This window comes from Cygnus atratus, chromosome 7 (genome assembly GCF_013377495.2).
Source record: "Cygnus atratus isolate AKBS03 ecotype Queensland, Australia chromosome 7, CAtr_DNAZoo_HiC_assembly, whole genome shotgun sequence".
Lineage (NCBI taxonomy): Eukaryota > Metazoa > Chordata > Aves > Anseriformes > Anatidae > Cygnus > Cygnus atratus.
The window spans coordinates 368581-394590 of record NC_066368.1 but is presented as its reverse complement, the minus strand read 5'-3'; the positions used below and the strand labels follow the sequence as shown (position 1 = coordinate 394590).

At 40.7% G+C, this 26010-nt stretch overlaps 1 protein-coding gene across 1 annotated transcript in view; it reads left to right on the top strand.

Annotated features, from left to right (window-relative positions):
• The window catches only part of INPP5A (inositol polyphosphate-5-phosphatase A), a 253893-nt gene that overhangs the window by 76908 nt on the left and 150975 nt on the right, over positions 1–26010 (top strand). The gene's annotated exons all lie outside the window — the stretch shown is intronic.

The following is a 26010-nucleotide window of genomic DNA, read 5'->3' as shown; positions in this document are numbered from 1 at the left end:
ATGAATAGAAACTAATAGGAAAGATTTTTATTCATTTTTGAATGGCTGTGGCTAGAAGCCCAGGGAAGCTGGAACTGGAGGTGGGATATTTGGATTTTTTTTTTCTCATCAAAGAGGAGAAAAATAACATTATTGGCTTTACTGAATCTTAGCGGACAAATCTCATGTCAGGAGCGTTAAAACTGCGGGCAGAAGGTGTTTGGGAAGCCCTGGAAGATAAAGAGCAGCAGGACAGAACTGTGTTTTGCAGTTGCTTGTAGCTCAGAACCATGACCTAGTGAAGAGCCCCTGGAGGAGCTGTCACAGGGCTGTGAGGGCCCCACGGTGAGCACCTCCCGCAAGGGCAAGCGGTGTGCCAGGGCTCCGCGGAACGGGATCCGCTTCCAGCAGGGGGTTGGACCCCATGGTCTCCAGGAGTCCCTTCCAACCTAGGCTTTTCCGTGATTATGAGAAAAGGGAATAATCATCGGTGACTTGAATTTGGGAAAACTGCAGCAAAGACTAATGCAACCTATAACAAAATACCTGTAACTTTCTTTGTTTAATAAAGATAGTCATGATTCTCTATAGTATTGAAGTTTTTGTACATAACATGAGGTATGCTTTTTTGATGTCGCTGTGGCAGATAAAAGGTTCATAAATTGGTTGACAGCAATCCTAGACAGAATGTTTGTCTCTCGTGTCTCTGAAGAGCTCTGTATTTTACAAAGCTCCAAATTCAAGAAATAACATGGTTTCTTCTTTCAGATACTAGCAATTTTTTCCAGGCACAGCTTTCTTGCAGGATTCCGTAGCCACCATTGTAACTCCCCCTTTCCTGTCATAAACACTACCTTGCATATCTTTTTCTTTTCATCCTGTATTTTATTAAAACTAGACCTTTCTGGAAAAAACCTCCTGTCAAAATAGTCAATCAATAAAGGAGGGAGGGAAATAAATAAATAAAAGACTGCTTGTAGTGATACTATTTTCCAGTGAAAATAGGCTAACCAAGCAAGTGTGTATTTATTAACCAATGAAATTACTTTGTTGAACTAGTAACTAAATCTGTTGAAGAGTGAGATATAAAACAGATTTCTAAAACAGTGCATGCATGCTGTTTGTAAATAATGCTACACGTGCCAGCAAAGCAGTGCTGAATGGCTAGGAAGTGACTCAATCAGTTTCAAATGGAGATCATCACAGGAGGAAGGGTGTTTCTCGTAGGAGCCCTCAGATCTTTCCAGATTTAGTATCTATCATCTGTATTAGTAACCTGGCAGTAAATGTAAAATTAGTGCTGATAATCTACAAATAACAAAAGTATTGGGAAATAACAATGAATGTAGGACAATTGCATGTTGGTACGGTGTCTGCAGCTGAGAGTGGGACCCCCTGTCTGCGAAGGAACAGTTCTGGAAAAGATTTAGAGGTGAACCTAGAAAAGAGCGATTGGTATGCACCTTCATGCTAAGCTTCATAACCTTTAGATTTCTTATAGTCTGCTTGTTGGCACATAACGTTGACCAATCATGTACATACTTCTTAAGACTACTGTCTTAGAACAAAGATTCATATAAATGACATTTTACACATGTGATTTGAACTGGCAGTGGTTCAGCTCCTCGGTTCAATGTTTGTGAGTGTATAACTTACGGACTGGGTGACTATCTGAACAGGGATTTTACCACTGTGTTGTGTCCATGTAGGGTAAAGTTTTATTCTTATCTCCAGTGTGGCTTGGCTCACGCGATGTTATGCGTCTCCCTGTTTCCTCATTAGTTCTGTTTGATTGGAAAGGTCTTTTAACTTTTGTGGGCTTTTTTTCCATCCCTTCTAGGGCATGGAATTGGCAACAGATGCTACCTTATAATTATGCTATTACCTCTCTCTCTTTGAAATATAAACATTTATCACGTATATTGTTGCATATGTTTTCTTTAGAAGTGGAGAAGCCCAAGTAGTTGTAGTTTGGCTAACCTTTAGCCCTGCTGCTCTAATATCCCCTTTTCTAAAAGTTTTGGCAACATTTCTTCCACAAGACTTTCCTTGGCTTGGCTCCTTCAAAGCTAAAGCAGGTTTTGCTGCCCACAGTTACGCTGCTTGTCTGCGCTAGGACTGGCAGTGAGAAAACGCATTCTGTAGTCTGTCCCTTCAGCACACAGCCTCTCTCTTCCAGTTGAAGGGAAGCAGAGGGTGCAAGTTTTTTACAAGAGTCCTGTGAAATAACAAAAGAATGTGATATCAAAGTGTCTCTTGGGAGTGATTTGATTCTGAAGACTGCAGTAATTCACTATGTACTAAGGATTAAAATGGTTCATCCCAGATGCAAAACTTAATAGTAAGCATTTGTTACATATGGTCCTGTATGTCAAATCTAGTTTTAAAACGGGCTGGTTCTAGGCTCGGGGTTGTGGGTGCCCTCATGATTAGGGAGAGAACATGGTTTGGTTGGCTGGCTTTTGTTTTCCCATAGGTGATGGGCTGAAGCTGCTGGGAATTTGTTCCACTCAAATCTTACTTAATAATGTGCACCAAAAAATTGAGATTGCCCTAGAAAATAACAAATAGGGTGCGCGGGGTGGAGCGGGCTGGGTCCCGCTGGCTGCAGCTCGTGGGCACGTGGCTCGCAGCCACCGCGGGCAGGGCTGGGAGGGGAGCCCGGCCTCAGGCTTCAGGGCGAAGCTTGGGAACCTCCCAGCAGGAATCGCGCCCGGCGTGTGGGGCAGCACATGCGCATATGTGAGCCAAATAAGTCATGTCACGCTTCAGCGATGCGTGGTTTTATAAAATTTTAAAATGATCTGGAGATTAATCTCTTGGCAGAAAGCTGCTACATTAGAGCTAATGCATATCAGCTCTGGGAAGATGACAGTGTCAGAGCTAAGAGCTCCCGACGGTTATGAATGAGGTTTGTGGGTGACAGCCTCTGCAGGCAAAAAGATGGTTTCTCAGAAGGTTCAGATGAACCGAAGGAGCAGCTTCAGTAGTCCAGTTGTGACTGGAAATAGTGAGAGCAAACCCACGTGGACAAAACTGACTCATATGCTAGGCAGAAATGTGCAGATAACCAAATAGCTTGATAATGCTATTTGCAGCCTCCTGTAAATTTCTCACTTTAAAACCACGATATTTTTTTTTTGTCTCATAAAATGTAATCCAGAAAGTATGATTTATTTTCTGTTATAGACTATATAATTAGTGAAGTGAGAAGACAGGTCAAAGACTGAAATTGGTAAAAGCCTGGAAAGCTAAGAAGTTCAGTACAATTGTTCTATTTATTTCTAAGCATATCCAGTGGGCTTCACTCCTAGTTACACAGATCTTTACGGTTGTGTTGATTTTTTCATTTTATTTTTATTCCCAGTTTCCTAGCATCTATCTTCTGGGTTAATTTTATTGTGTATTTCATGTAAGCAGTAGATTATAAATCTTCTAGCTTCTCCACCAGAAGACTTATCAAAAATAGTTGGTTTTGATGAGCTCCTTGTCTGTGGATGCTTCTTAAATATTGTAAGCTAACTGTGAATAAGGCACTTTTATTCTGGAATAAGAGCATTTGTGCCGAAGCAAAATAAGTTGATGAAGTTTCAGCTGAAAACAAGTTGATGTTTTCATCAAATCAATAATTATTTTTATAGGAAAGCATGTCAGTATAATCGGTGACATTTTTTATTGTAATTAGATCAAAGGTAGCTTTGTTTGGTGCTTTGTATTTATTGATTTCTGGAACATTCGATTACAGTTTTATACTGCTTAGCAAATGCATTTTTTTCATTGTTAAAGGAAGGCAGAAGAAATCCCTGCACATCTTGAAACATAGTTTCTTTGTTCAACACACATTTCAGTAGTTGGAGAAAGAATCTTCATTGCAGTAAGTCAAATCCTGAGGACTCCCAGCAAAGCAGACCTCAGAGAGCAGGCTTGTCACCAGCTTGTGCCTCAGATTTGCAGGGAGCACGTTAAGAGTTGTGTGTGGTTGTTATAGAACTTACCTGATTTGTGGAAGCATCTACCCAGGAAGGTGGGTGCTTTACTTCTCAGTATAGATTTATTTTAAAAAATAAATAGAATCCTCAATTACCTGTCTGCTTGTCACCTGCTCACCCTGATAGATAACCTTGCAATGAAAAAGATGCTGTTGGGCTATACATTTGATGTGTTGAAGTTTCAGCTTGCTCCTCCTTGTAAGGATGTATTACATAGCAGATTTTATTTCAAACTGAAAAAAAAACAACAACAACAAAACGACACACAAAAAAAAAACTTTTTCTGATATTAGGAAGATCTGTTTAAACAGCACTGAACCCACAAACCTCTAAAATATTTTGCATGGCTAATGTAAATAAATGGAGAGGAGGGAGAATGCTGCTGTCACATAGCTGCCTTCTTCCAAAGTTCAAGTTCTGTGAGGGAAATTGCTGAAATGAAATTTCGCTTAAATAAATAACAACCCAGGAAATCAACAAAGGTATTAATTAATGGAGAATACAGCAACTGAGTTTGTGTTATTTTTTTTCCTGACAGGCATTAGTCCTCTGCCCCTGCTTTGTGCACAGGTTACTGAGATTGATAATTGCCTTACTGAAGATAATGAAAGCACCCGGTCGGTCAGGAATGTGTGTGGGTCTCCTGATGGGCAGCTCTAGCAAATGCTTGGGGCTGCAGTGGTACCACCTCTTTGGGGCACAAATCCTGTGTGCTGCACAGGGGTTGCTTGGGCTGCCTGCTGCCTCCCTGCTGTCTCTGTTCCACGATGTCCCCACCCAGCTCTACGTGAAGCCAGCTCCTTGCCCCCAGAAGCTTTCCCAGGACTGAGGCGATGTGTCCCAGCCGGGCACGGGCAGCTGCAGCAGTGGCCCTCACCACAGACCGCCCCGGCACTGGCTTGATGCAGGCGTGGGTTGCACCAGTCAGGTGGAACAGCAGAGAGAAAGTGAGGATAAACACCCTAAAAGAGGTGAAATGCTCAAATGCTGAAGGAACACAAACATTTTCTCTTGGACTACGTAAATACATATGTGCATCACCATAACGTGTAGATGGTGGATAAGAATATATTCCTAATTGTTTTTACTTGACTCTGTGCACTCTGTACCAGTAATTTTTAGTTATAAAATGACTTTTAAATTAGGTGAGATAGAATCACAGAATGGTTTGGGTTGGAAGGGACCTTAAAGATCATCTAAATCCAACCCCCTGCCATGGGCAGGGACACCTCCCACCAGCCCAGGCTGCCCAAAGCCCCATCCAGCCTGGTCTTGGGCGCTGCCAGAGATGGGGCACCCACAGCTCCTCTGGGCAGCCTGTGCCAGTGCCTCACCACCCTCAGTAAATAATTTCTTCCTTATATCTTATCTAAATGTCCCCTCTTCTGGTTTAAAGCCATTCCCCCTCGTCCTCTCACCACACCCCCTGAAAGAGTCCCTCCCCAGCTTTCCTGCAGCCCCCTTTATGTACTGGCAGGCTGCTGTAAGGTCTCCCTGGAGCCTTCTCTTCTCCAGGCTGAACACCCCCAGCTCCCTCAGCCTGTCTCTGTAGGAGAGGTGCTCCAGCCCCTTGATCATCCTCGTGGCCTCCTCTGGACTCGTTCTAGTAGGTCCCTGTCCTTGTGCTGGGGGCCCCAGAGCTGAGTGCAGGGCTGCAGGTAAAGCATAGGGTGTTGTAGGGTAGGTTCTAAAGAGGGAGATTTGGTCAAGTCATTACCCGTAATAATAATAACCTGATTTACGGCGACTCAGTGGGATCCAACGGCAAGCAGTGGTCCTAAAAATAAAGGCAGAAAACATTTTATTAAAATTCATTATTTTACCTTAAAATTATATCACCTCATTACTAAGAGAACAGTAAAGTTAATTTTTGTTAGATTAATGATACTTGAGTAATATTTTTGGTTGAGCTGAGTTCGAATAATTGGCCATTAATTGAAAAAGGAAATTGAATTGAATTTATCTTGTACATAAATCCTGTCATAGTTATTAATGGGTCTTAGAAAATATCGGCCTGTTCCCAGAAATGAATGGTGTACACTGATTCTTCTGAGCTTATTAGCAGTGGCAGTTTAGAGTTTTGTTAAATAAAAAAAAAAATGATTTAGGAAGAGAGACATAATTGAATTGAATATAGGGGAAATTCACATGCCTGATTAGTTCTCAGACCATTTTTCCATTAACAATTTTTAAGGAGTTTTTAGTTTTGCAAAAATGCAGATTTTCTCCAGGAGGTGGAGCTGAAGTACTAGTTTGCATTGTTAACCCATGTCTCACTGTTGAACGAGTTTGTGGGGAGACTCATTTGATAAGGACGCGTTTGCACCGCAGCAAAACAGCTTGAGCAAAACGTTTAAACGTTGCAAGCAAAACATTGTGAGTGCACACTGAAACCTACACACAGTACGTCTGTCCTTCTTTGCAGCCTTGGCTGAGAAGAGCACAGGTTTCTGGGTTATGGCAAAACCAAGAGGATGCCTTTGTGCTACTGTGATGTTGAGAATAATCTTAAATTTATTGCCAAGCAGGAGATTTTGGAGTAGGTTTTCTAGCAAGGTGTATCTTTTACTCTAGTCTTGGTTTGAATTTTCTTGTTCCTTATGTGAGCATCTTCCCATCTTCTAATTTTCTTCCCCTTTCTCCTTTCCGCTGGACTTTAGTTTGTATTTGAGTTTGGTTTTGTTAATGATATTTTTGAAAAATAAGTCAAGCTAGGGAAGTAAGACTTCATTTCTAGTCTTAAGCCATAGTATTGTAGTAAAACGAAATCTCCCAGGTACTAATGCACATCTTTGTGTTGGTATGATTACAGCCTTGCAGCTTTTCATTTCCCTCTGTTGGCATTACTGTTTGTACAGGTGGTTCATGGGACTCGGCAGTCCACCTCACTAGTCTTGGTGTGTTAAAGGTTACAGGAGCTGGGATGCTCCTTTGAGGGCTTCCTTGGAATTCCCACGTTGGTTTTTCAGGTCTGGGCATATTTCAAACTTTCTAAAAGCAATACCTTAGCAAAGTACTGTTGATTGTGTGGTGCTGGCTTTCCGCAGTGTGCAGCAAGGTGTGAAGGCGGAAGTGGCGTTTAGCAGAGACACCGTGTCTGGGGGCTGCATGAGAACAGGGCTGTTCTGCAACGAAAGGTCACACCACGGGAGGAGCCAAGGGGGTGTCATGCGGCTGCTTAGGCTTTAGCCTGAAATTAATGCTGATGAGGTTCACCTGGGGAGCCATCTTCTGGAATGTGGAAAAATCCATGGACTTTCTCTTAAAAAGCACAGGCAAAAATCTACAGGTATTTTCAGCCATATGCCATTTTTAATCGAGTGTTTCCCTCTGCTACCTCACTGGGTTTGTTTTGGTTGGTTGCTTTTTCTTTTTCAGAAATGAATTTAGTATACCCTTATTTTGTTAAGTAACAACTTTTTAAAACAGATTTTCTTACGCAAGTCTTTTGGGATGTTGGTTTTTATACTCAAGTACATAGGAATGTGTGTAATAGTGGTGAGCTGCAGGATAATGCGTGGGGATGCCCTCTGGTGAAATGTGAGGCACGCATCTGTACAGCAAGCTTTTGAGAAGCAATATGAAGGGAAAATACTCAGTTTTGTGTTGTTGCTTGGTACTCAGTTATTATTACTTTCTACTAATTCTGCTAAGCAGGTGAGAATAAAAGAAGTAAAACAGTTTAAACACCCCTAAAATGGCAGGAGAAAATCTATATCAGTGCATGGAAGTGCCTTCTCGTGAGTTGTATTTGGTAGAAAAAGTGAGATGGAAAAATAAAAATTGAAACGGTGTTTGTATGGAAATACTTGTGATGCAAAACCAGATAAAGCCTCACGGTGGCAGTATCTTTCAGTGATTAAATTTGCTTACTGCACTTGGTGGTGTACCTGGTGAGACATACTGCTCCTGCTCGTTTTCTTGCAGTCTCTTTCCTCAGGTTCTCAGTTGTAACACAGAATCTAGTTCCATTACAGCCTCCTGGTTTTTGACAGTTCTTGATAAAATACAACATTGTGATGTGGTTCTAAAAAACTCCCAAAGTTTGACCTCTTCATTAGCTCTTACCTTTTTTTTTAATTGAAAAAATGAGTTCATGAAGTGAGTTGGTGAATGTAGGAGTTAATCGTACTGCTTCTGACAAAATTGTGAAAAAATTGTTATATAAGTATTGTCATTTTGTGACATGGACATGTATTTACAACCACCTGAAATGAAATTTCCCACTTAATTTCTTAGGGAATGAAGATAGCTGTCAGGTAATTGCTTCCAATCTCTTCTGGATGGGAAATGGAACCTAAAAGGTGTTGGGTGCCACAGCAGTGCACCCATATTGGGTGCCACCAATTCCTCCATTTTTGACTTTTTTTTCTATGCATTTTTTAAGTGAATCTTAAAGCCTATAGACTATATAGAGTTAGTGTGAGGAATTTCATGTTTTTTCTCTTTCACCTGCTTTCTGACACTTCTGTGTACTTGGGAGAGGAGGAATAATTATAAACAGAAATTTCATAGATCAGTCTTTTCCAACCTTTATGATTCTATGAATAATGCAGTCTTGGGTCAATTTCTGTCGTATGCAGATTTGCAAGTGCTGATAAAATAGGTTATATGGCAGCTTTGTTATATGCAGAATCACTATACTGTTGTTTTCATTAGCTGTGGATTCACAATTTATGTCAAATTGCATTTTCAATGGCTTGTGGATTTTATGTTAAGAATTTCATACTGCAGTCATGCAACAGACTGAATGCGTTTTAAAACGTGGAATTATTTGTAAATAATAAACTATTATTGTAGAAACCCATACATCTAAAAAAAGCTGAAATATTTGAAATTACAGTCTATAGTATGTAAGCACAAAGGGAAATAAACTCTTTCTAAGGGTTAAAAGAAAGGACTTTATAAAAATTGCTAATTACAGCTATAAAGGTAAGGATAAAATAATGAAACTTTTTTTTTTTTTAAACTATAGTGATCGTGTAGTGCAGGACATGCTGTTAGTTACTGTCTACTTAGGCAAGTATCTTCAAGGCAAGCGACTAACTAGCACTTGCATGCCACCATCCTGTGCACTCATTGATACCGGTGTTTCAGTCAAGTTTTGGTGAGCTGGAGTCCTTGAAAATGATCTGTATGAGCTGTGTATATAGCGCTTGGCTATCAGCTTATCTTTGCACAGCTTTCTGGATGCTGAGGCTTATCAGGAAGAGCCTGGTTGACATCGAGCAGCTGCATACATCTGGAGAAGCCTGCAGCCTGGTCGGGGGTGCCAGGGCACCCCAGGGCTTGCGGCCAGAGGTGCTGAGCGGGGAGGCTGCATGGCGGGGAGGCCCGCTGTCCCCAAGCATGGCGAGGGCCCTGGCCCCGGCCCTCCCCACCTCAGCATGTGAGAGGTGCCCCGGCCTGCTGCCAGCCTTGCCAGGGGCGTACAGACAGCAGTGCCTCGGCGTGGTGGAACTGGAGACCTGCCATCCCACATCAACAGGCAGTCCTGCTTTGAGGACAACAACGAAGAGAATAGCAAAGGTGGTGTTAAATCTAAAAAGCCCGGATTGGACCTTTCCAGTTGTGCGTATCGCGTCCTTCCTTGCTTTGCAGGAGTTTTCCGCAGTGAGCAGTTCCTGGCGTCATGTTTCGCTCCCTGTGGTGCCCTCCAGAGCCCCTCTCCCTGCAGGGGCTGAGCCAGGACACGGGTCAAGCAGCGAGCTCTGCGAGGCGGCAACTGCGCCGCGTGGCCCCACGCTGGCGTTTGGTGTTCCCTGAGCTGGGAGAGAGAACAATCAGGAACTAGCTTTGTTTCAGTTTAGGAGCATGTTGCATTTTTGTTTGCTTCTGCTTTGTTGCATATTTAATTGTTGTGTGTCCTTAAAGGAATTCGTCCAAAGACTTATAGAAAGACTTATTGATTGGCTTGACACATACATCAAAATAGTAAATTTTCACAATCTTATTCCATGTATTTGACGACTCTGCTTTTGACAGTTCAGTGATACTGCTGAGGCTTTAGCTCCAAGCCCCTTGCAGCTTGGTGTTTGCTACCTGCTTTCTGCGTGACAGCTCTCAATTTGTATTCGGTTTCTATCCCTTTATTGTAGTAGTTAACGCTTAGATTTTATTCTCTTCAATCCTGTGTCTCAGAGAGTGAATATAATAATTCAGTGTGAGCGATAAATTTCTTGCACACAAGTAGTAAGGACTTCTGAGAAATGAATGGCTAATAAGGATTTTCACTTGCTGTGAATGTAAGGGTCCCGTTTCCAGGCCCTTTTTGAATTTCCTTCTAGTAATGCTTCTTTAAGCCTGAGCGTGCCGCAGACCTGCGCTGGAAGAGGGAAGACCACCCCCCAGTGCTGCTGTGCCAAGGCCGCAGGCAGGCCCTGGCAGCGCCCGGTGGGGCGGTGAGTGCGGCCTGTGGCGGGGGCACCCTGCGGCCCTGCTGGGCACTGGGCGGGCATAGCAGCGTGAGCTGGGCCGGGTGGCCTTCCTGAGACACGGGGGTGAAGGCAGAACCCCACCTGGTACCCGTCGCTAGCAGCTCATCCGTGGCTGTCTTTGTGACTCATGGGCAGCTGCGGGCCCTGTGCGGCCCTTTCCCAGCCCTGCGGCTGCTGCCCGGGGTCTTGCATATGGGCTGCGGCCGCCTGGAAGAACTGCGGTGGAAATGGTGTTTTCCGACACAGCGAGCGTGAGCACGGGCACAAGTAACACAGGACGTGCCTTGCTTTGGAGCTCGCCCAGTCCTGTGTAGGTCACCTTTAGAAATGTCGGGGCATAGTCGCTAGCTGTTTTTTTTGTTGTTGTTACCAACTAAATTGAATATTAAAGCATTTGGCAGTCAGATGCTGTTCGTGTTTATATGTGGTGGGGCTAAGGGCAGGGCCGTTACACATAGCTCTAGCGTGGCTGTGACTTCAGTAGCAGCTCTTTTCAAGTAGTGTGTGTGAAGAATTTTGTTTGTGTGAGTGAAATGTTTGATTTGGAACAGCCTTGAGCTTCAGGAAAAGATGTGAGATTGGAAAATGTGAAAACAATTGCTTAAGAAATTATAAAATGCTGTTTAAGGAACTTGCTAATGTGTTTGCCTGAGGCATTGAATTCATTCTTAAATAAGAGCAGCATGACTCTCTAGAAAAATAATATGCATGCTATTTACTGATATAAACTAATGGGTTTATGAATGTTTGAAGTAATGATATAATGTAGTATTCATTGCTGAAAGGAAAGCAATACATGAGTCTACTCATTGCCTTCTGCTAGTATCATATGGCAGTCCAGTCTCACTGCATAGCTTACCAGTTTTACATTTCAAAAAAGGCTTGGAAATGCATCTTGGTTTTTTGTGATTAAAAACAAATGGATAGAAGAAAAAGCTTTTTGTTGCATTATACAGTCATAATCTGAAGATATTACTATTGATGTGAAAAAGAATAAAGCTTCCCTGTTTCCAGGAGGAGAAAAAAAGTAGACAAACTGCAGAATTCTCAGTGAAGTTGAGCTGGTCTGAAATCTGCAGGCTCTGCAAGCGAGAGTCTGATAGATTTTGGCAGTGGGGTAATTGTCCAATGAGAGAAGACAGTTAAAAACCACCCAGTGCTGACAGAGGCGGTGGTATCTCCTCCCATAAAACCATCATCATGGTGGTGATGGCAAATGCATACCAAATATCTTACAGTACTTTTAAAGTAAAATTAACTTCCTGCAATTTTGATGCTAGTATTAAAATGCCACAGACACACACACACTACTCTGTTAAACTTAACATTTTGCAATGTACAAACCCAAACTAGAACCCTTTGACACTGAGGAAGTGTTTCCACTTAGTTTTAGAGGGCTTTCCGAGTGTCTATTGATCAGTGTTCTCTAACAGCACAGAAATAATGTGTCTAATTTAACTGGCCACATGGAGGAGTATAGAAAAAACATTAGTTATCCCTTGAAAGGCTTGGAACATCGATAGAGGACATAACATTAATGACTTTCCTATACACGAGCCTCAAAAATGGCTAAATGAGGAAGAAATTACAAATTTATTTTCCTATAATTTCAGCAGTTGTCTTGTTTTACTGCACTAGTAAAGCATTAAGCAATGAATTGTCACACAAGGAGTATTTTCCTGATAATTCTTCTGACATGCAAATAATATAAAACAAAATAGAAAAAGATGGAAATGTGGGTTTTATTCACTTTGACAAATTTAGTGATTTTTGCTCATGAAGTTTGTCTAAGAGTCTGCTGCATCTGTCCAGACAATTTCAAATATTGCTGTTCTCTAAGTGGCTCGCTGTGTCAGGAACATCTTTGTTGTCTCAGTTCAGTCTCTACCCCGAACACAGATCGCTAATTTTGTGGTAAGTTATTATCAAACAAATGTATAGCAAAGATGACTCAGATCTTAAACTCTTTGTTTTTCAAATAAACAGGACAAATGCCAGGTCTCCAGAGGTGAATAGTGGCAGTCTGGGTGGAGAAGAGACCTACTGTTACCAGTTTCTTTCCTGTACACTTCAATATCGCGTAAACAAAACTTTGGGGTTGGCTTCAGTTTACTCTCTCCATCCTGCCCCCTTCAGTTAAATGGAAGATTTCTTAGGGGAAAATAATTCCAAACTCTGTTTTGTGAATGGACTAAAATAGCCCTCTGTGTTCATTCTCGAACTGACTGGCATTACTCCCAGATTGTTCACAAATCCTTCATACGCTGGTGTTTCCTATACAGGATTATCTTCTTGTCAATGAGGGTTGAAGCTGGAGGCTAAACACTCCTGATTGTTGATAAGAGTAGATTTGCGTGTGGCATTCAGAAGTGCCTGCGCAACAGGTGATCTTTCTTTGTTCTTCCAGCTTGACTACTCAGGTTGTGTATTTTTCATGTCTTAGGATGTTTATAACATCTTTGTGACAAGGAGTGGATGTACAGGTGGTACTCCTGTACTGCTGCCAGAAGCTAGGTGTGTATTTTGTGCCTGCCCTAAGTCTCAACCTTGGAGCAGGCTGAAACAGCTGGTGGTCACAGGCACTACTGCACATGATGGAAGATAGGGGAAGTCGGGCTGTCAGAAGTGGGCAGGAGATTGGGTGATCTTCATGTTAAAAGTTCATAGATTAAGGTTTCAGCACTTATATTACGGCAATTACTGGGTCTAGAGCACAGAGAAAGACATTGTCTAAGGAAAGAAAGTTTGAAGGGATGTGTACTCAATGTCAGAAACAAATTACTAACAGGGAAAATATGGACCTTGCAGGTGGGAGAAGACAAAGTGAATGATAACTTTAACATACAAAAATTGGGGAAGGGGGAGGTCTGGGGGGGGGAACAGACAAGAATTTATGACTATCTCATCTCAGCTAATTATAATAATGAGTTATTAGTGATGTGGTTTAGTGATAGTACTTGTTAGTGTTAGGTCAGAGGTTGGACAAGGTGATCTTGGAGGTCTCTTCTGACCTAGATGATTCTGTGATTCTATTAATCTCAGGCTCATAAGGCCAAAACCTAAAATATCTTGCATTCCTGAAAAGGTCTCCAAAAAAGATGAGTATTTCTCTGTTGGTTCATTCAATTGAGAAAGCAACTGCACTCATAAATCCTACATTCAAATATCACCATTACTTACAATCTTCGTTTATGCAAATTTTCTTTTAAATGACAGTTAATCTAATGCTAGATCATTTTAAAGCTTCCTATCTCCTTGATATCTGATTACCAGGTAAGAATTTGAAAACCAGTCACTTTGACAAGAAGGAAGCAACTGCACCAGCTGCAGATCTGGATGTAGCTGATCTCTCTCCTACAAAAGAGAAAAAATACCTCAGTGCATCCTAACCTTTTATTTCTCAAGCACACCATGCCTGGTGTTTTCACTTTGTTTTGTTTTTAATGCTGATGCTGAATGGTATCAGCACACCAAATCCTCCACTGAGATACACGTGCACGGATACAAGTGCTATCAGATTATATGAATGTCTTCTTTTGACACACCACTTTTCAAAGGCTGCAGTCTAATCCCTTAGTTAATACGGTACATGAAAGCAGATAATGCACTGATGGATTTTGTATGTGCATAAGGGGGAGGATTTAAGGTGTGTTGAAAACAAAGCATGGAGTAACATTTACAAGGTATTAATGGTACTCTGGATATCTAATAGGGTATTTTTTATATTGCAATTATACTTCTAGAATTGAAAAACAGTGTTTCCTCCAAACAGAACAAAAATCTTAATGTAACATAGAAATAAAAGCCAGGAATGCAGGTTAGGGGGTGGAGAACTGCAATTGACATTGCTTTATCAGTAAGTGAAAGTGAATTTACAGCACACAGGCTTCCCTGCAGTTGTTTCCTGTAGCAACTGTGCACTCAGCCATTGCACAGCCTTTGCACTTCTACTCTTACAATAACTGCTGAATTAAGTTTAGATCCGTTGCACTTAGTGTAGGCCTGTGCCCAAGGTATATAGTTGCCTGAGACTAGACGCTCTGTAGACAGAGGACGAGGGTCGCTTTCTGGTGGTAACCCTACTTACCTTTTGACAGTAATGAGAGAGTACTCTGTGTGTGTCAGATGTCTCTGATGTATGGGGCAGGAAGGGATGAAAAATTAATTTGGAGGCTGCTATTTTCCATGGTAGGGTTGAGTGCAGAACAGCTTCTGTGGTATAAATACATTCTGAGTTGTTATTTCTCCATATAGACAAAGATTATTCTTCTGTCTATGGAATTGGTGTTTTAAGGGAGAGAGGAAAAAATGCAACCACATTGGGCTTGGAAAAGTGAGAAAAATCTGTGCAAAAAAAAATAGCGCACTTTGAAAATGTAATCTTAAATAAGCTGATTCGTGTTGATAAGTACTGGCATATTGCTCAGAGGTCCCTTTACAGAAGATAAAGATTGACTTTTGTGTCTCTCAAACAGTACCAGAGCTGGAAAAGATTCTGGGCAGTGTTGGGCTGTGTGGAAAAGCATGGCTTGTTTTATACTGACTGCAGTAAGCATTGCTTCAGGGTTCCCCTGCCAGGGTTAATAACCAACCGGCCTTGACCAGGAGGGGGGTCTTAGAGCACCTCTTCAGGAAACAGGCACTTCTGTAGGGAAGCAGTTGGCTTTAGGTTGAGTTTTGGCATTCCTGGTAGTTCTGGTCTGTCTGTGAGTGGTTCTGTGGTTGAGAGAGAGACCCCTCTCTCCTAGGAAAGAGATACGACTGGGATTTCTTCCTGCTGCGATTGCTGTTACAGGCCACGACCTTGTGCTATGCTTATTGAGACAGGTGCTTTCAGCAGAGCTGGCTGTGTCAGAGCAGCATCTCTCACGAGCAGGGGCAGAGCCACCTATCTGGTGCTGAGCACCACACTTGCCGTCGGGACCCCAGTGGTCCTGCCGCTCTCATGTCCCTTGCCTCTGAGAGCTTCATTGGATATTTAAAAAATTACTATTATTACTATACTAACAGTAATACTTTTTTCCAGTTTGTTTTCCTGCACGATATTTTAATAATGTACATATGTATGCAAAGAGATAGTAGAAGGTAGTAGAAGCCTTGGTGTATAGGTTTGAAGATGCTCTCTGCCAGAGTTGTATCTCTTGTGGACTCCAAATCATTATAAAGTCTAAGTGGGCTCGATGATGTGAACATTATTTAAGCAGAACCTGACCTGAGTAAATCTGTTTCCCTTTCTGCAGTTGTATGTACACTTATATTTATACCATTAGTTCCTATGCCATTGCAATTTATGAAATAGAGCGCAGAAGGCTATCGCAATGAACCACACTTAACAGAACAATTTGCTACATCAGAGACATATTTTGATGTTTGCAAAAAGAAATGTACCTAATACTAGGTACAGCTCCCCATTACCATGGAGTAAATAAAATATATTTTAAATATTCAAACTCTTAAAGAGAAATGAAGGCAAGAGAGGTGTTAAAACAAGAGAAACAGCAACTTCTATAAGCAACCTTGTGAACAGTTACTCAAGTCAGTCATCTTCTATGACTATGATATTGATAAGATCAGAACTTGGCAACAGTTCTTCGGTTGGATAAGTATTTTTCCTTTTTATTGTTTACCAGGAGTTTCCAGAGTCTGAGAAACTTCCCATGCTTTGTACTGTTTGGTGCACTTGTTGGCTTCTCGTAATATATCTTTGACTGGATATCCTGTTAATTGGGTGCCTGGAAAATATTTTATTTGTGGTTGGTTGTAGGTTATCGAGTAGTCTTGGGAAGTCACAACAGGCTTGAACCTCCAGGAGGGCTATGGCTATTCTCTGCATAATCCCAAGAAATCATCAGATGATGAGAATTATCATCTGCATTTTGGTCCCTGTGGTGGCTGACTTCCTTACTTGGAATGATTTCTGCCCATTTTCAGGTTATTTTTTCAGACAAATGGAGTGGGACCCTAAGCCAGCAGAGGAGCACATGCTACATGTCAGCCTTCACAGCCAAGGTGGTCCAGGTTGGCATGGAAAAGGTTCAGACTTCCAGCGAGAAATATGTGCTTGAGACTTCTCAGTCATTTAAACAAAAACAAACAAAGAGGGTTGGGGGAAAAAAAGACGGGTCACTGTAAACGGTATCTTAGGGCTCTGCATCATTTCATCCCAGAGTAAATCCAGTTCCTTAGGATTTTGTAGGCATACTAAGAATTGGGAGCTTACTGTTGTGCTTTAGTATGTTTGTAGTATGTTTATATGTGGACAGCCTATCTGGTAGGGTCAAACAGTGAATCTGATTAAGTCCCAAACCGGTTTGTGGATCTGGAGACAACATCACTTGGAGAATGTTCCTTAAAATTGCTAGTACAGTAGAGGTCTACTTTTTTTTTGCCATTAATTTTGTACCAACAAAATATCACTTCCATAAAACTTCTTTAGAGATAGCAGTGGATGTTCAGACACTTTAATTTTTCAGAGATGCCTTACTCACAGACCAGTAAAGTGGTTTGCCTTTATATTGGCTGAGTGGGAACGGTGATGTTCCAGTCCAACTTAGGAATGGTAATGGAGTGGTGAAGTCCGGAGAGCTGCTGTCCAAGGTTTGCATCTCCCTCAAATCATATCCAGACCTATTGCTGTTTTTCAAGGGGGCATAGGATTTGTCTTGAGTCCTAGGCCTTCGCCCAGGTGAGAAGTTTCAAGTCACATGCTTTTTCTTTCTAATCCTTCTGTCAGACTTTCCAAATAATCGATGAAGTAACCAGGAAGTCTCGTCCAGCTCTTAAAGTATTTGTTCACCGATCTCCTAATATTAGAGTTAAATATCATTCTTTGACCTGCATCCAAAGTTGCTGGTTTTTTTTCATGATAGGTGCTTTGGTTTGTGATTGACAGAGATCAAAGACAAGGAAGTTTTCTTGAGTTGTGGAGATGTAATTGTGAAATAGGGTGTTTTGGAGTGAAATGCAAAGTGTATTGTTTCTGAACGGTGTCACGAAAGCATAGATAACTGTTCATTCATTTGGATCATTTGCTAGTCAGCTGCAGTTCTCTGCTGTTACCCTTCCAGAACTGGAATTTAAAAGCAGGCATCTTCCCTTCTTAATACAGAACAGGCGTGTCAGGAGGACTGCGTGCATGATCACGGTGCATGTCCCTGTGAGTGCAAGGTAGTCTCCTTACCCTGACTTTGCAGTGCTGTTGTCAGGAAGCCAGAAGCTGCTTGGCTTTCAGTTAATGTCATTACATAATGCTGCTCCTTTAATATGACCTTTAGCTCTGATACATAATTTGGAGAAATAGTCCTGCATTTAGTTTTCAGTTAGTATTCTGGAGCATATTCCAGGAGAATGACTATCATTTATTGCTCTTCCAAGCACAGGACTTCATGAAGGCTATTTTTTTAAAAAGCGTGAGCTATTAACTATACCAAGAAAAGAATAAGCTACTTTGAGTAGCCTATCCACAGAGTCACATTTCCTCCTTGTCTCTGGTTCTTGTTGTCTAGGACACGGAATGTGAGATTTCCCGAGAAATCCTCTTTACTTGTAGGTACTTTTCTCATTTTGGTATCTGCTGAGTTTCACATGAGTTTTCCTTTTAAGGAACTGATTACAGGGCTAAATGGAAAATAACACCTATTTTATGGAATTGCCAACGACTTCCTGGGGATAGATGCTACCGTTTTAAGAAATCCCTCTGAGGTGTGCAATTTTGTCCTTCTTTTTGAGTCGCGGTTCCTTGGCGATGGGAATAGTCGGTCCATAGTTACAATGTGGTCTGACCAAAGCAGTTACCTATGCAGTGCTCCCACGTGTAGGTGAGCTCGTCTTCCAAGCCCTCCTGGCTGTGAGTCCCATGGCTGATGGTCTTCGTCCTTGTGCTGCACGCCTCTGTCCCCTAACCTCCATGCCACTGGCTTACGCACAGTAAAACCTGCAGGCACGTTCTTCTGACTACTTAGAAATAGTCTTCCTTTTCTGTGGTGATATGTTAGTACTTGTGTAGGATTTCGGTCATCTTATCCTGGAAGGATGAATGCCATTGTGAAAGGGAATTCTGAAGCACTAAGGCTGTATGTAAAAGGGGCCTTTCAAGTCAGTGCATGATAGTGGAAAAGAGAGCTAAATTCAGACCAGACTGAAGTTAGCTGTGACAGTGCAGGACGCAGTACATGCCATTTTGTATGGCTCTTGGAGAGGCAGCACGTCCTTAAACCGCTGCAATGAAAGAGATGTCAGGGCAGTGATCCACTGGCTGGGTCCATAATTCTCCCTGCCTGCCTCCATCAGCCTCGGTAGCGGCGATCAATAGAGCCACCGGAGCCCAAGAGTGATGCCTCTGACCGCAGGAGATCCTCCCTCCTGCTCTCCCTGCGCGCTTTGCCCCTTTCAGCTACCAGAACAATATTTTGAAATTTATGGAAAATTAATTATCGATTACAGATGTGCCTTGGTTGAAGGAAAGTAAAAACGAATGGATGCATTTACGATGAGGGACGTAATCTGCTTTATGAAACTGATTGTCTTTTGCTCTGCTCCTTCCCTCCCTCTTTTTCTCTTCTCTCTCCTCCTGCCCCCTCCCCCTTCCCGTACCCTGGATAAAAGACAGGCCTGATAAAGTGAGAGGAACAAGATTGGTTTTCTAAGGGCACCAGGCCCTTCATGATCAGCTAAATCATGGGCTGTCTGGCTCTCGGGCTGGGTGATGACCTGCTCCCCGTGCCGTGGCACTTGCACCCCCCTGCGGGATGTTATGATGTGCACCCAGGCGACTGCAGGGGGCTGCAGTGAAGGTGAAACTGTCATATCGATCTTTTTAGCACTAAAATATGAGCCACTTTACTCCACTCCCCGATGCTGTGATGTGAAAAATAATAACTCGGATCCAAATTAAAAATATTGATCTCTGGAAGGTGTTGAAAGTAAATAAACACCTTCCGAAGTTTTCGGGTCAGCCAAGAAATGGTATTCAGCAATAAATGTGTCGGCATGTCAGAATCCAGGGTTCTTGATCTGTTTTTCCTTTTGAATTGATTTTTCATTACTTACTTCCTAAAAGTGTTGGAATTTGGTCCTCTACCGTTAAATCCCAGTGTTTGGGCAAATTATTTCTTTGGGGCTTATGAGGTGCTCCTAATCCACTCACTCATTGATTGATTGATTTTTGACTCAATAAACTTGCATTACCCTTCCTTTATTTAAGGCTTCCATCATAATTTTTTGTACATTTAGGCTTGACTTTTTTATTTCCTTCTAACAGATGAGCTGACATTGGTCTATCAAACATGTGGGAAAACAATTGCCACAAGGTTAATTTTATTGCTAGCTCCATGCATTTTAAGTAGGTGCCAGGTATTTTCCACTACAGGCTGATAAATTGCAGTTGAACCACTAAAGCATAAGAATGAATAGAAGCACTGTAACAACAACAACAGAAACCCCATAGAAGTGCATCACATAGCATAAGCATTAAATGGATTATTTTTGCTTCATTGGTTTAACTTCATTTTCTATCCAACCAGAAATAGGCACACAGTAATGTAATGAGCTCTTTAACTGTTACTCAGTTCATGCGCTAATGCTGCAGAGTTATGAATTGTGTTGGTGTAGGTATTTCTGAAAAGTGGAAACAATAAAATTACAGTAACATATTTAAAAAAAAAAAAAGTGTTTTTTCTTTACAAACCAGTCAGTTTATTTCTAGACAGCAAAACGTTATTCAGGAACAGAAATACGGGCATTACTATTCTCTGGCAACTTTTACAAAGCTGCTTTTTAACGTTGTAATAAGAAATGGCAGTGTGCCTGCTCTACTATTAGAGGTGGAGGAAAAAAGAAAAGTTCTAATGAGAACGAGAGTAGCTTCTTCCATTAATATAAAGAGAGAAGCTTTATCAATGTGAAAAAGTGTGTTAAAAAGCCGCTTAAGTGATTGTGCCTTTCCTATAGATTCTTAAATATATCCGCTGAGTCAGTACTCATACTTCTGCAAATTTCTGTGCATGTAAGTTGGCATCATACAGTGTTCCTTTATTAGATTTACTAACTGGTTCCTGATGGTTCATAAATAGTGAGACTCATATATTTATTGTGCTTAATACAAAGAGATGTAATCAATTAAGAGAAATAAAACTAGAGTTCCGTACATTACTTTACAGAGCTGATAGCATTTTAGTCATTGTCCACTTTTCTGCATAACTACGTTTCCTCGGCCAGTCTTTTGCTTTTGTTTATGTGTGTCTTGTTAATGTCCAAATACTCCTTGGAAGTAGCCAACAGATTTATGGTTTTCTTAGTCATTTTAGTCAGATGCTCTCAAATTTTTCCCATGCAGGGGTTTGATTAAAATCCGTGGGGTTCACACCCTTTTTCTTAAAGCGTGGATCTGGTTGTCTAGTGTTCATGTGGTTTGACATATAAGGATGCTACTTAGCTCCCAGGACTGTAATGTGTATACATAAAAATATGTATATACTATCACCTGTTCAGGGAATACTGACGTAAGACAATTCCCATAAGTTTTGAGGGTTTGATAGATTTTTTTTCTTTAGTAGTGTCATAATTATTCCTGTAATAAATATGCATGTGTATGTTTTTATAAGTGTAGCAGTCAGGTTGTCATGAAAATGGGGTGGCTGTAGCTATTCTGTTTCTAGTGACCCTGGGGCCAGGAACAGCAAATGAAGCAGCAAATGAAGAGCCTGAAATACGGCAGGTTTTTGAGCTCTCACATGGAGACTGCTCACTGGCCGTTATCAGCTCACTGATAGTTCCACCATATCTTGGAAAAGCCATTTTGTAACCTGCAGTATGTTTCATGTGCTCTCAGATCACCTTCGATGGAACGGGGCTGGGGGGAAGATGCATTGACTGATAGCAGTCCTGTAAATGCAGGCTGTAAACCTGACATTCTCCTATTTATGTGTGCTAAATAGCAAAGATCCTGCATTTATTTCCAGGGACATCTTCTGACTACGGGTTAACAGATATTCTTGTAGTTGATTTGTAAGAGGGCTACTTCAGTAATCGTAAAAATGGAAAAGGTCCAGTTCTATACGAATGTAAGCCAAAACAGTAAAATAGTAAAAACACAGGTTAAAGTACTTTCTTAGTAAGTAACACAGAGATACAGAAGGAAGAATTAGTAGTAGTCTTAAACATTTCTTCTTCCTTCATACCTTTAGACATTTTCCTGTGGTGGGCCTGTTTGTTGGCTATGTCTAGCACAGCAGTCACTTAGACATTCTTCCTTTCCTATTCGAAAGTATTTCCAAGTGGAAAAAACAATATTAGATATTTTCCGACCTCTCTGAAGAGTCCTTTATGCCCTGCACTTCAGGAGGAGTCGCACAATACCCACTCAGCCAGGCTCGACAGCCACCCAGCCCTGAGGAGGGCCAGGATCCTGTCTGGACTTCGGTGTCCTGCTCAGCACATGCATTCACTCGCTCACGCGCCGCAGTCAGTGCTGAAGGAAGGGCAAACACTTTACTGTTATGGGGGTGGTAAAGAAAGAACTTACTTGAGTTTTTCTCTCGGAAAACTATCATTTTTTTCACCCATTAATTTGCAAAACAGCAAATGACTTATGATCCTGGCCAAAGCGCAGTGCAATTGTATGATTTTGTGATAGATAATTTCTTAACAGGAACAGGATTTACTTTTTTTCCTGTTTTGCTGGTGACTTCTGTGGGTCACCGTGTCATCTGCTAATTTCTGTCTCACAGGAAACATACATGTGATGTATCAAGACTTTTAAGGCTTTAGGGGCAGTTTCCTCCTCAGATAAGCAACCCAACTGAAACCCAGGGTGTGAGCAGACTGTGTCTGAGTACTGCCTCCTCTTTCTGAAGTGGCAGTACTGTTGTCCAGAATTTAGTTTGAGGAGTTTGGAGAAGAGCAGCGAGACTTACTAGAGCTTGAGAAAATATCACCATGAAGGGAGATTAGTAATACTGGGTATGGCTAGTCCATGTAACAGACAATTGTGGGAGGTGGAGGGAATAAACTTAAACCCTTAATCTCTCTCTCAATAAAATAAAATAAAAAAACCTTTAAATTTTACACTGGAAGCTTCTATGAGCGTGTTTTCCAGGCACCAACTGTGAATGACTGGCATACAGTTGGTCCTGCTGTGGAAGCAGGGGGTAGACTTTCTAGGGCCAACTCTCTCTTTTTTCATAATTCTGTTTTATCTTGAAAATTAGAGAGCCTCGTATTTATCTCTATGTACAAAAGTCTTGTGTTTCACTGGAGAAAAGTAGAACTTTTGAATTTCATCAATTCAAATAATCCTGACACTTGATGATACTTACTAATTGATTCTTTTAAAGAGCTTGTCCTACAAGAACATCAGAAGCTGCTGTAACACCGTCATTATCTTAATCACTTCGTGTTATCCTGGGCACACTTCTACTCGTTATGTTATTTAATAAAAGAAAAAAAGTCAATAGCAGTTTTAAGTATTACTAGTTGCAGTCAATTTGTCCTTTCAAGTTAAAATGAGAGTTTTGGCCAGAATGTCTTTTAACTCAATCACTTGTCACTAGACTTTTTCAAAGAATAAAATAAATTAATAAATACATAATAAAATAACTGTAACTGACATGTTGGCAAAGGTTTGACCAAGCTGTATTGTGGCTGAACTGTATATCAAGGTAAAAGACAAATATGATTGAATGCTATGTCATAACACCACATGTAGGAAACAAATATTCTGCAAGAAATCTATCGGTGGACAAACTGAAAAATTGGTAAGCTCTTAAAGAGCTTAAAGGCTTGTTAGCCTTTTTTGACAGAAAACCACTGAAGCAGTGAACATTGAGCAAAAAAGACACAATGGCTGATTCAGAATTTGGATTTGTGGTTCTGTTCGTTCAACATACTTTCTCTGTAAAGATCTTTCTTCTCTTGCTGGAATTGTTAAGGAAATTTCTTCTAGTGCATGTGAGCCTTTTCCCTGCGTAGTTTGATAACCACTCTAATTACTCGATTTTCAGTTGGGCTCAGAGGATTTATCAAGTTATCTTTTGTCAAAACCAAAGGAAAATCTTACTAAGGCGAGGCACAATACTTTTTACAAACTACAGCTTAGCTTTGGGTCTTTAGATGAGTTTGCTAATGGGTCTGAGTCCAGAATGTCTGGGCCTGACGCGATCGTTTAGGACCTCACCCAGCAGGATGGTGTGTTTGTCCAGGACTGGTATCTGATGCGAATAGCATTTTGTGTAGGCACCGGTTTAGGCTAAAGACTTAACTGATCATCAGGATGAAGCTCCCCTTATTGTAATGTTGCGCGTGAAGCAAATGTGCATAGGAGAGATGAAGTTCAGATTGATAAGCTATTGATGCACTTAAGTTTTGTGTATCTTATCACAGCTTGACGAAAGCATAGTAGAAAAAAATTATACGATACTAGATGTTGTATAAAGCAGAGAAGTTATTTTCAAACAGTATAATCATGAACATAAATATGAATCAACTCTCAGTAATGCTGTTTTTATTCCTACTAACGTTCTCTCTCCAAAAGCTTATCAATTAAAATTTTAAAAGCAAAAAGTTGAACACTTATCCTACCTTCAACAGTAACAATGTGTTTAATAATTCTGAATCAGTCTGTCAGTTGTGTAAATTTTACTGATGCTTTCTTAAAGCACCAAGATCACTGATAATTAACAAGCTATGTTAAGCAAACACAGGTCAACTTGTGCATGATAAATGGAGCTATTATTGTACATAGGGAAACAATTAATTTGTTGCTCCATATGGTCTTATGTCCATTAACATGCCCTATTAATAATGCAAAACAGAAAAGCTGTAATTGAGTTTACACAGGTTTTAGATTATGTACAAAGGAAAGTAATATCTATTTTCATATCTATTCAGACCCTAATTTGAATGAAGTATTTTTCTTTCTTTCTTTGCAGCTAGCAAGTAATGATTTCATTCTTTGACAGCTAGGTTAGACAGCTGTTGTCATCTTTACTGCAGCAGAATTGCTTTCTACTGCTCTGCCTTGGAAAAGGGGGCAGTTTCCTCTTTTGCATTGAATGCCGGGAAACCTGTGAAAAACATCTGCCTTATTAAATTCTCTTAACATGTTACTTTTAAAAAATGTATGTTCTATTAATTCAGTCAGTTGTAGAATATATGTAGTAGAATATAGTCAGAACTTGTGTCTGACTTAATTTCTGGCACTGCTTATTGGAGAAATATTTTAAGATGTTAATGCATATACTGCATAAAATTGTCAACAGTGATAATTTTGGTGTGGTGTGAGAACAGTGTTACTTCACGTTCCCCAGCATAGTTTAAAAAATCCTTTCTGAATGTCCGTTTGATTTCCTCTTCAAAATTTATTGGAGAAAAGTGGTATCTTGTACCTGCTTATCATACACCGTGGCAGTAGTTCAGTCTTTGTGCCTGCCATTATAAAGAAGAAAAGAGTAAACGTTTAAAATATCAGGGGAATCCTACAGCAACAATGCTTGCACTAGTTTGCTGTGGTTTCTAAACTTTTTATAAGGATAGCAATGTTTGGTTCTGTTTTGGCATGGTAAGTGTCTGTATTAACTGTAATTTAAACTTTTCGTAAGTGTTAGAGCAAAATATTACTCATAGTCATATTTAGTGTTTTGAAATAATAATCCCATTTAGTGTAGTCTCCTCCTTCTGAATGTTTTCTTCTGACTTTTGAATCTGTTGCTATTCTTTCAGGAGGAAGCTGATTTTAATTAACAATGAAGGGAAGTTAGGGTTTGGATTTGACTTTTACCGTTCTATCAATTCTTGTGTTTAGGGAGTTGGCAATGAAACATCAAGCCTATGGCATCTGACTCAGCATTCTGTAATTTTCATTCCAAAATTCTGTTTGTGCTATTGTTAGTTTAATACATTTTAAAAGTTAAACTTCTGTTTAAAGTTTAGTTATATTCTTCATTGTTTTTGAAAAAAAAAATAAGTCTTTTGTTACCCTTTTAGGTAACAGGCCATCTAAGAAAATCTGTGATTTGATAGATTTTACGATGAAATACACAAGACATAGTAGATATTTTAATTGTCCTGAGATATATTTTTCTTGTGTCTATGGCCGTCTTCCGTCTGCTTTTTAGAAACACTGATTGATGAATTCTGCTGTAATTTAAACTAAAAGTTAATAAGACAGGCCTACACGGATCTCATGCAAGTTATTAGACCCACAAGGCACTTTAATATACACCATTTATTATTCAAAGAAGTGCAAGCCAAAAATGTTTCATGTGCTCTAATAAAAATTCAGTATAATTATTTCAGAGAACTTCAGGAAATGCAACCGGTCAGATAAACTGAATTTATCACAAACAGCATCCAGCGGCAGGACTGCTGATTGACCCTCTTAATGACAGCATAGTAGGCTTCGCTTTGAGCTGTTGTCCCTCTTTCAGCTGGAGTTTGTTACTCCTTGAACTAAGTTGGCAGAAGGAGTTTTCCACTGTCTTTTATCATTGAATTAAATCTGTGACATTCAGTGTTTCACTTTTGCTATCTGCTCCAAAATACCAAATATTGATAGTTCACTCAGTGTTTTGCCTAAATTGCCATGTTTTTCTGTATCCTGGAGTCCTACA